The sequence below is a fragment of the Pinus tabuliformis genome, chromosome 1_1 (genome assembly GCF_031772625.1).
Source record: "Pinus tabuliformis cultivar Carrire ecotype Pingquan chromosome 1_1, CPIR1, whole genome shotgun sequence".
Taxonomy (NCBI): domain Eukaryota; kingdom Viridiplantae; phylum Streptophyta; class Pinopsida; order Pinales; family Pinaceae; genus Pinus; species Pinus tabuliformis.
In genome coordinates, this window is record NC_142297.1 from 83,307,275 (window position 1) to 83,319,057 (window position 11,783).

Genomic DNA, 11,783 nt, shown 5'->3' on the forward strand with positions numbered 1-11,783 from the left:
ACTTTACAAAGTTTTATTATTTAGTGAAAGACTCGCCAAGATCTTACAAGATTTTATAATTGAGTAAAATATTCGCCATGCCTGGTGAGAGATTCGCCAAAAAATTATATATACATATTATATTATTGATAAAATCGCCTTCCATTTTTCCTATATACCATGGAGATTCGCCCATTTATTATATTTATAAATTTAGGGGGGGTTCTTAAAATTTTCCCTACCTGGATCTATCCTCCAAGGGTTCCTCTGCTATATTGAAGAAGTCTTGTACTAGGACTGATTCCATATCAATGTGAGAGACAAGCTCTATTCCTTGAGAATCTTTGAGCTTAGTGATTCTATTATGTGGCCTGTGAGCCATGGTGGATTTATGAAAAAAAAAATTATTCCTTTCTCCCTCCCTAATCCACTATATCCTTGATTTCTGCCGCTAGAAAATTTCCTCTTGCAAGCATCGCTCTTCCCATTCTTCGTACAAATATTCAGTAAGCTTTAGCCACTCCTCTGTAAATCCATCTGTGATGTTTATCTGATTAATATCTTGTAGCTTCTGCACAACTTCTTTTTTGGCTTTGAAGATATCACCAAATTCCTTTTTGTTCCATTCTTTAAGTTTGGATTTGATGTATTTGAGTCTTTGATGGAGCATGAACATTTTAGTGCCTTGGATGCTCATATCTTCTTTCCACCATTTTTCAATATTACTAATGAATTCAGGGTGAGATAGCCAGGCATTTTCAAACCTGAAAGCTCTATTTCTTGGCATGCCCATAAAGGTGATCTGATCCTCCAAAGGGCATAATAGAAGCTTTCATGTCTGGGCCTATGAGAAGGAGGTCCTCTAAAATAATAAATCTATCAAATTTGGAAGCAACTTGAGAAGCTCCTCCCCTCTTGTTGTTCCAAGTGAAGGTTCCATTTATTGTTTCAATCTCCACTAGCCCCATGTTCATTAGAAAATTCTTGAAAGCCAAGGAGTCTCTTCCTAGCTATCTAATACGTCCTTTTTTCTCTGAGAGAGATCTTATCATATTGAAATCTCCTACCACAATCCAAGGCATATTGGGGTATCTTGATCTAATATCCTCAAGGGAGATGAGAAGCTTGAGTTTGTCTGCTTGCTTTTGTGGTCCATAAACATTTATAATCATGTATGCTTCCTTATCACCTATAGGTTGACAAACCTTAGAAAGATAGTTCCTAGATGATTGCCCAAATTTCTATGGATCCCACAACGTGAGAATCCCCCCGCCAAGTTGTTTTCTTTAACCTCTAGGTGCTCATATCTAATTAGCCACTTTTCATGAATTTCTCTAATCTTTTCCATCAAACATTTTGTCTCCTGAATAAAGATCATATCTAGTTTTGCTTCCTTAATTCTATTATTGAGAGTCCTTTGTTTCCTTTTATTTCCTATGCCTCTAATAGTCCAAGTTGTGATCTTCATTAAGAAAGGTTAGTAATGGAGTAACTGGTAAGATCTTTCATCTTACCTGAGTTAATCAGTAGTTTTCCACATTCCTTGAGTAGCTCATTCTGCCTTTTCCTTCCTCTTTTCCTTCTTGAGTTCTTTAAAGATTGACCCTATACATTTTCCATCATTATGACCCCACTGTGCTCTTGACTTTTACGATTTCTTTTGACTCTAGCTTCCTTTTCTTGTGATCTCCATAGAAAGAGCTAGTGTACCCTATCATATTCCTCTTTTGGCAGGGAGTCCACTCCTATAGTCATCCCTTATTCTAGAAATTTTTCTAGATCTAGATTTTCTTTATCTAGAATCTCCTGTAGTTCATAGTCCTCCATTCCCACTTCACTTGAATTCATCTCCTAGTCATTACTTATCTCCACTCAGCTTGATAGATCATCCTTTTGTTGGTTATCTACCGTGATATCCTCCATGTCATCTTCCTTTTCTTTTTCATTGATTATGTTCTCCATATCCTGGACTGTTTCCTTGTTCTCCTCTTCTTCCTCTAGGATTTTGAATCAATTGTGTCTTGTCCGTCTGTCCTCATTCATCTTATTTTGTGGATGTTTACCACCTTTCCCTTTTCTCCCTCCCTTGGTGAAACCCTTATGATTCTTATCCTCAGTAGTTTTCGCATTTCCTTTCATGTTATTTGCTAGGCAGTGTCTGAATAAATGCACATGTTCATGGAATTTGCGACACCTAAATGGGATGTGCTCATAGTCCACACTCTACACCCATTCTTCATCATCCATCTCCAGAATTATTGCTTCTAGAAGAGCTCCAGATAAATCCATTTCCACACAAATCCGAGCAAAAGAGGTATATTTTCCTTTCAGAGTCACCTCTGAGATCGTTAGAAAATGCCCCAACTTATTTCCTATTGTTTTCAAAGATTCTGGTAGCCAATAAACTCAAGGGAGTAAATTCTAATCCATACCAGTACCGATGTGAAGGTTTCACGCTCCAGGACAAAGTTCATCATCCATGGCCGCATGTAGAGTCCTGCCGCAGCATAGAAATATGGACCTCCTTGTTTCCGGGAAAACTAGTGTCTTTTCGATCTGCTAGTCCCACTAAGATGGGTAGCTATCTTAGAAACAAACAATCAAAGCACTTAGAGATTTCCTTTATGTATGATAGATAAGAGAGAAGCAAAGAGGACCAACCTGGATCTTCTGCTTGGCTCCTTGCTTGTTTCCTCTCTCCCTTGATAGAGTTTGACACTCCTCTCCTACTTGTCCCGCTTTAGAGAATACCTGTAGAGTCAAAGCAACAAAACACCATCAAATCATCTCGATCTATGATATCATAAACAATGCAAAATCAGAAATACATTGACCATATAATTGCATCCACAAATAACAAGATTCACAAATACACGATTATATGGAGGAAAACTCAAAGAACTTTATTAATAGCATAAATAGAAGAGAGGATTACAACCCATCTGTCTGATCCAGCATCATCCTCCCAGCATCAAAGCCATCTTCACCTCATGAAAAGCAAGATCACCCAACAATACAATGTCTCTTCTCAAAGAGAAACCAACAACACTTCCTTACAAATTACAAAATTCCAGCCTCTAGATCTCTCAGATGAGGGATCCATTTATAGATATTTATAGAGGGGTGAGTCAGCTCTGGGTTTTTTTATTAGTTTTATTCCACTGATAGTTCTTGGTTCCACTTGGAGATTTCATTGATCTCTTACTCATCCCTGGGCGAATTCAGAGAGGCAAGTGTCATATGAGAAGTTTCTAGAAGATTCTCTGGGTTTCCACTTAGCAAACTATCTCTGCCATTTGTCTACTCTCGCTCATCACACCCCACAGAAGGCTCTTTTAGTATGCATAACACTTGGCTAGTGTAGCAGCCAATATGCCTCGTACCTTGACCATGGAGTAGTCTGTATGGTCTATTTTTGGCCAATTTTGAGTGGTTTTTTAGGTGGAACTTTTGGGAAATGATGTAATCAATTGACCATGATTCTTTAGGGTATGAAAGAACACTTTTAGGGGTTTAAGAGCCCTTGGTTTATCGACATATGTGATTGGGGTTGCAGTGCCCAAATATGTCTATCACAGTTGCCCCCTAAAGCATGAGGTTGTAAATCTTTTGATGTTGGGTGAAATTCTTTATCATGAGGATTTGAGGTATTCAAACTGGAAGGTGACCTGTATAAAATACAATACAATACATCATCTTCATATTATTTTCATGATCTAGTTGAGGTGGGCATTCCCATGTTCAGCTTTATAAATTCATTTTCATTTACATAGGACAGATAATTGTCTGCTGTTGCAAACTGGTGATTCTTGTAGAGTCATCATCCCTTAGCTTGGATGATCATCTGTGCAGCTTCTGTGTACATTTGATGTCTTTATTTTCCTGAATATATTGCAGCCTGGATGGATGAAACTAGACCCGGGGTCTTCAAACTCGTTCAATCTTTGCCCGATGTACAAGTCGATCCATGTGAAAAGATATCCTGGAGTCGAACATGGAAAGACATTGCCTGATTACCAACCAATGATGTGAGCTATTAATAGGCACAAGAGGGACCACCGATAATGATAATGACCCTCAAGGTACTACAGTACAATTCACATGGTGTGAATATATGATATGATGTCGAACACCATGTAGAATCTTTCGGTCGAAGGCCATTGATGAAAACCTGTCACCGGAAGTGAGAAACTTGCCATTGAAGCATGCAAGCTTCAAAGTACTGAAAGGGTTGTTTCTAAGTCAACTTCTTGGATAATGAGCTAATTTCAACAAGAAATGACCCATCATAGGAGGGCCTTAATGTATCCCACATCTACAACATGAAATGAAGCAAATGATTTTCTGGAGGTGAAAACAATCTTATGATACAAGGTTCAGGAATGGTGGTCATGAAAAATGGAGGGTGAAGGTATTACAGTGGATGAGGCATTTACTGGGTGGTGAATTCTCTGAATGACTTCTCTTGAACATGTTGGTGACACTGAGATGGATTGGTAGCGTTAACCCCAAAATATGGATGGTACGAAGGACCAATGGTGATAAGACTGGTGAACAGAATAACCCAACTCGACTCAATCATGGTGATGGAGTGAAAGTGTCATGTTCAAGAGCGACCTGCTACTAATGAAGTTCTTCAAGTTTTCTTCCCTTTTTCCCCAGTCATTGTTGACCAGTACCTTTTTATTTTGTCAAGCTTGGGGAGGATAACATATGCTTGTTCTATAATTTTCCCTTCGAGCAAACCTGTTGCTATGTTTGGCGAGTCTAGCGATAGTGAAACTCGCTCTTGTCTGAACAGATAAGTTTGTCGCTATTATTTTAACGAGTTTAATGACAAGGATAACTCGGTCCTTTTCATATTTAGAGAGTTTGAAAAAGGGACGAAAAGGAAACTCCAGCAGTCCTTTTTCGTAGCATAATCCCTTATGTCCAAACAAGTATAAAATAATATGAAAGGGATGACTCTTCGATCGCTTTAGCGAGCCGAAAAAGACAAGCACTCAATCTTTTTGTGGAATGATCCCTCGGGTCCAAAAAGATTAAAATGTAGAGGAGGGATGGCACTTCGCTTTACTTTAACGAGCCGAAAAGGCCAATAGCTCTGCAATATTTTCATGTTTAGCGAGTCTAAAAATAGCTTAAAAGAGACTCATTTTTTAGGAACAAGAGATGTTTTTGGGTAGCAACTAGTTCCCGGTAAGTTTGGAACTTCTCAAACATGGTAGTGTAAAGAGGGTGGCTAATAGAATCACTCGTCGCAGCTATTCCTCAAAAGGGTAAACAATCAAGTGGAAGCGTATGATCAGCCAAAAGAATGGAGGTGACCCATAAGAACACAACCAAGGTTTGAAATGCTGATAGCATGGCAATCACAAAGGTGATTTATTGAAGGAGGGTTTATTTTTTAATGAGCTTGAACCTTGCGTTAACATATGCTCAGCGGCAAGTTTCATTTTTTAATGAGCTTAAACCTTGCGGAAACATTGCTCATGATAATAGTCAGAGATGTTCAATTTACCATTAACACGCCAGATTCTTTCGACGGTCGTACAACCTATTCAATTGCTCCATTAAATTGATTAGAAATACAAATACATGCCTAAAAAATGAGTTAAAAACCAACATTTTACTTGAAGCACGTGAATAGTAACATAAAAGCAGTTTTACCTCTCATTTTGACGATTTCATTCAAATTTGGGATTTTTGGAGCTCTGGAGGTGTTTTCCCCCTCAAATTTCATCAACTGATTTCAGGAGATCGGTGGACTATTCTCCGCACCGTCAGCACTAGGTAGGAGCTAACCCTAAGCTCTTCAAGTGTATTCCATCTTTTTCTAATTTTGAGCAAGCTTTCCCTTCCTTCTGGGTCCCAGGGGTTTGAAGAATTCATTCTCTCCCCATCACACCTGGTCTGCATCAAAAAGTGTGATGCATACTGAGCTGGACATTGGCCAGTCAGTATGCATCTCACCTTGTACATAGGCAGGGTAAGATAGGCGCAGAAGGGAAAGTTTGTACAATGTTTTTTCATGAACTTTTTGCTTGTTTTTGCCCAAATCAGGATCCTAATTCATCTTTTGTTTGTTTTTCAAAGATTTATTGGATCAAGATGGTTGTTACATGGCGTGAACGTGAGCATGAAGAAGAGGACATGATTGTCTTACATGATTCGGCTATGATTACTGCATTGCGAAACTGTGGCTTGCTCAAATTCTTCTGCATATCTAGCATGAGGCAACAAATCAATTTGTTGCAATATTTTCTCAATGCATGGGATCCAATCAACTAGGTATTCCAAGTTAGAGGCAAATCCATTCCTTTGATAGTCGAGGATATCTACTTTTTGAATGGGTTATCGAGGCATGGTGCTCCTCTATCACTGTCGGGATCCACCCGTGGGGGTGAATCTGTGACGGATTATATTCGGCAGTTTTGTAGAGATGGATCTCAGCCCAGCAGGGATGGAAAGATCAATATCCGAGACGTCACTGATCAGTCTTTGAGGACCATTTTATTCACCTTTCCTAGATTGGTTGGTAGCGCAACTCTTCATTTGACCAACAGATCTTATATGCAGTATGCCCCGGAATGCTTGGAACCAAAGGTATTCAACTAGTGTGAGGCAGTACTTCCGATCATAAAAGAACATCTCTCCAAGGTAAAGAATGAAAGATCTAAAAACTTTGGTTATTGTTCCATTCTGACTACTTTTTCCTTGGAGAGGATTCCACTGGTGCAGCCACAGTACATTTCATTAGGATTGCCAGCACCGAGGGAACCACAGATGTAGAGATGGGTTGACCTCATGGCCAGACATGCTAGCCAGCCATAGATTTCATTCTTTGATGCCTTCTTTGAGTGATTTGACCATTAGGAGATGGTCTTCATAGAGTATCCATATGCTTGGATGGATTTCCAAGGCGACCCAGATTTGGCGTTATCAGCTGGCGAGCAGTGGAGTGTTATGGGTAAAATGATCTGACCATATCTTTTTTTATTGTTTTTATAATTTTATTATGTTTTTAAATGTTACTAGGACAAATCAAACTCATATAGGTGTGCAGATGTTGGGTTAGGGTGACCAACAACACACCCTAGGACAGCAGCTAATGTTCCAGTAGGAGAGGCTGTAGGGAGGGATATCCTTTGCGATTTGGACATAGCGGAGACCCTGGCAGTGTTACAGGATCAGATCGAGGGTCTCACTCTTGGTATTCAGGATGTGAGGACCGACGAGTTACCTCTGAGGTTACAGTGCGATACTACTGGCATGCCGATTCGATGGACTAGGCTCTTACATATGATTGCATAGGCGGTGACTTGCTATCACCAGCACCATTAGTCTAGGTTGCTTTTTTGCATTTTTGAGTTTTTGGGTCGTATGACTGATTTTGTCTTTGATGCAAAACATTTTGTAAAAAACTATAAACAACTATATATTTTTTATTTTCGGAGTTTTATTTCGATTAAGTTATGTGATCCTGACGCAAATGTTAATGTGAAATGCTTTTCTTTATAAATGTTGCAAATGTCTATCTAACACATAATTTGCTAATGAATCAGTTAATGTGTTTAAGTTTCTAGAAATGTGTTGATATTGAATAGAATCAAACTTCCTTTCCAAAATACTGACTCTTAGGAACATACGATAGATAGCTGGATTCCGAACAGAATAGATGCCAGTAAGTTTTAGGATGACGAATTGTGAATCTAGCTTGACAACAAGTCGGTGTATGCCATGTGCGATGGCATCAGAAAGAAGCTCCATCAACGCGTTGTACTCAGTGATGTTGTTCGTTGATCGACCAATACATATCCCTCTGAGACTCACTAACTCGCTGTTAGATCAAAAATGGCCTAGGCTACAGAAGATAGGTTCCTTGTACTATGACTAGCTTCATCAACGTATCCAATGGATGATTCCAATGGGTCCAACATCTGCAACAAATGCAAAGTGGATTAGCTAACCAAAATGATAACTCTTGAAGAAAACAAAAATGTAACAAAAGCATATCTATAAAGAGATTACTACACTTAATCAAGCATATTAACGCTTAAGATACAACCCGTTCCGGGGTTGCGACAGTGGTATCCCATAGGCTCCTTTTGCTAATAATTTTTTAACAATGTAGGGGCCCATCCACAATGGTTCTAACTTACTTGATCCCAATTTATCTGAGTCCTGATTGTATAGCAAGACCAGGTCACCTTCTGAGAAGACACGGGGTTTGACATTTTTTTCAAATTGCACCTTGGCACATTTCTTATGAGCTTCGTTAGCCAATGCAGCATCACGACGAGTTTCATCCAATTGGATTAGTTCCAAGAAACGAGCCTCTTCCTCTGAAGTTTCAGGAAGTAGATCGATTGCGAGCTTGAGAGATGAAATTTCACACTGAATTTGTAAGACCACTTCCAGGTCATACACCAACTGAAAGGGTGTAAATCTAGTTGCATTTCTCACAGATGTCCTATATTCCCACAGAGTTGAGTACAATATTAAGTGCCAATTCAGTTTGTGGACTCCAATCATCCTTTGCAGCATGTGCTTCAGGACTTTGTTGATGGCCTCAACTTGTCCGTTACCTTGCGAATAATATGGAGTAGAACTGTCGTGGGACAGTCCTAATTTGGCAGCCAATTCAACCATCACGTGATTGTGAAAATGCGATCCATGATCTATGACTATAGCCTATGGAACACCAAATCTAGAGGCTACATGATTGAAGAAGAAAAGAGCAGCCGTTTCATTGCTATTGTTTAATGTAGGCATTGCCTCGACCCATTTTCTAAAATAGTCGACTACGACTATGATATACCCATGCCCCCTAGCCAAGGTGGGATTACATATAATGAAATCTAGCCCCATTTGGCGAATGGCCCAATAGCAATTACTGGTTGCAGCAGTGCGAGCGGTAGTCTGGTTTTGCGGTCAAAAATCTAACAAACATGGCAACTTCTAACCACGATTATGAAATCTTTGAATATAGTAGACCAAAAGTAACTAGCTTGTAAGATCTTTTGTGCTGTAGCATAAGAAGATTGAGGCCCCCCACATGCACCTGAATGACAATAATTCAGGACTTTTTCGGCCTCCTCATGCATGAGGCACCTTCACAGAACTGTATCGACACCACGATGGTAAAGTGTATAAACAACAATCATGTAGTCTTTGGCTTGGTATCGAATACATTGTTGTTTGGAGCGAGAGGTGTTAGGCCTAAAGGTTTGGGTTTGGAGATAGATTAGTATATCTCTATACCATGGATCGCTTGATGATATCAGAAACGGGGTTTCATCCACGATTGATGCTTTAGATGTTGAATCATTGGACGATGATGGGAGGTCGCATAGTAACTTTGCGAAAAACAAAGATTTCTTTGATTTGGATTTAGTTAATTCCATATCAAACTCTTGTAAAATGGCTATCCATTTTGAGTATTTGCCCCCTAGTAATTGACGCGACAAAATGTAGGTCATAGGGTTGCAATCTAATAGAATGGTAGTTTTGCGAAAGAGGATATAGTGTCAAAATCTCTATACTGCTTGAACAGCTACTAGAGCCAGCTTTTCAACATAGGAGTACTTGTTTTTTGTATCATTTAAGTTTCGGCTTAGATAATAAATTGGATTTTCAATTACATTGTCTTCTTGTACTAAAACCATGGCTATGGTTGTATCTGCTGCGGCAAGATACAAGTTAAAGTCTTTTTGATAGTCAGGAGCGTATATTAATGATGCTTTTATTAGGGAATCCTTTAAAGCACCAAAGGAAGCTTGTGCAACCTGATCCCAGTTGAAGGGCACTTCTTTTTTCAAAAGACGTGTATAACCTTTAGCAAGTTCAGCGTAATTTTGAATGAACCTCCTTAGAAAAGTTTGCTTTCTCTTGGAGTTTCTAAATCTGAAGCAAATTTGAATGTGGAGGCATGTCGATGATTGTCTAAACCTTACATGGGTCAAGTCGAATTCTGTCTTTAGAAACTATGATACCAAGTAACCAACCATAACTGACACAAAACACACACTTGTGTGGATTGAGTCATATCTTGTAGTGTCGGCAATTCAGAAATATAGCTCTCAAATGCTGTAGATGATCAGTCTGCTTTCGTGAATGAGCTGGTAGATCATCGAGATATGGTTGAATGATGTGTTTGATGTGATGGAAGGCGTAGTTCATTGCCCTCTGAAAAGTTTCCCTTTTTTTCTTCAAACCGAAAGGTAGTTTATGGTACGCGAATGTGCCCGATGGACATTTAAATGCAATCTTCTACTGGTCCTCTGGATGGATGTTGATTTGATTGTATCCAAAAAATCCATCCACAAATGAAAAGCTTTTGCATCCAGCACATTCATCAATTATCTGATCGATGAAGGGTGTAGGGTAGTTGTCCTTTGGACAAGCTTGATTTACATCCCTATAATCGATGCACACTCTAATCGTTCCTTTCTTTTTCATCACAATAACAATATTCGATACCCAATCAGTTAAAGGAACAGGGTAAATGAAACTAGCATGTAAAAGTTTTTCAACTTCTGCCTTAATGGCAGTGACTTTCTTCAGGTGAACCAGTCGAAGCCGTTGTTGTACTGATTTGACATCTGGATACATCTTGATTTCATGTTCAACAATGATTGAGTCAATGCCTAGCATTTCTTCATATGACCATGCAAATACATCTCTAAATTCGCGAAAGAGAGCGCAATATATTTCCAGTTCTGAAGAAGAACAAGATTTGCCAACATGAATATTCTCTACAACATTAGGTTTGGTCAGGATATTTATGGTGATAGCCTCTTCAATATTGGACAAATTTTGCTCAAAATCCACTGTATTTACAGTATTTGATAGAAAATTAAAAAATGAAGGATTATTAAGGTCACCAAAATAATCTTCGTCGTTATCTTGAAGATGGGAACGATGGTGGTAATCTTCCCATGGTACCTCTCTTATCATCATTTTCTGAATGATTCCTTCATCTGTAGAATATATATGAGACCAAGGATCCAAAGAGGTGCCATATTCTAGAGACCTATCTATCCAAACACTCTATGAGTGTTGATTTTGGTTTGCTGCCCAGGCCCAGAAAATTGATTGCTACAAAATTTCTATGGGGCTTGGGGGCAAAACCTGGCGATGATCCATACTAACAAAATGTTCAAAAATCTTCTTAATCTTTGATGATGTAGAAGATACCATATGACAGGTTTCCACCGTGGCCACTTCTGCCAGATTACTCGGAGGCGGGAGGGCAAAAGAACCCATTAAGGCGGGGTCTTTTAGGAGGCCTACTTCGACATTTTGAAGCGTTTGAGAGCTTCCATGGATCATTGGAATGCTTCCTATAGCTTGTGAACTATTGGGGAGAAAGGTTAGTTGGTCGACGATTGTAATTCTGCCTTGGAAGGGAAATGAAATCTTTCTAAAATATATTGACACAACAACAACCATAGCATAAATCTAGGGCCTTCCTAGTAGGATATTGTAATCAAGGTTTCCATCGATAACTTTGACTTCAATTTCTACTGTCTTGGCCCCCAGTTCAACTTGTAAGTTACTTAATATCCCATACGGTGTGTATGTTCTTCCATCGAATGCTTTAAATGTTGTTGATGATCGTGACGAGGGTGGTGAGCCTAAATTTCTAGCAACTCATTGACATAATACAAGTAGTTGCCCCCTTGTCAATGATTGTTATATGAACAGTTTTGTTGAGGGCTTTTACCTGTATAAGGAAAGTGAGTTGGGCTCGTAACTGAGGTTCATATCCTTTGTGGTTAAAGGGCACAAGATTGGAATCT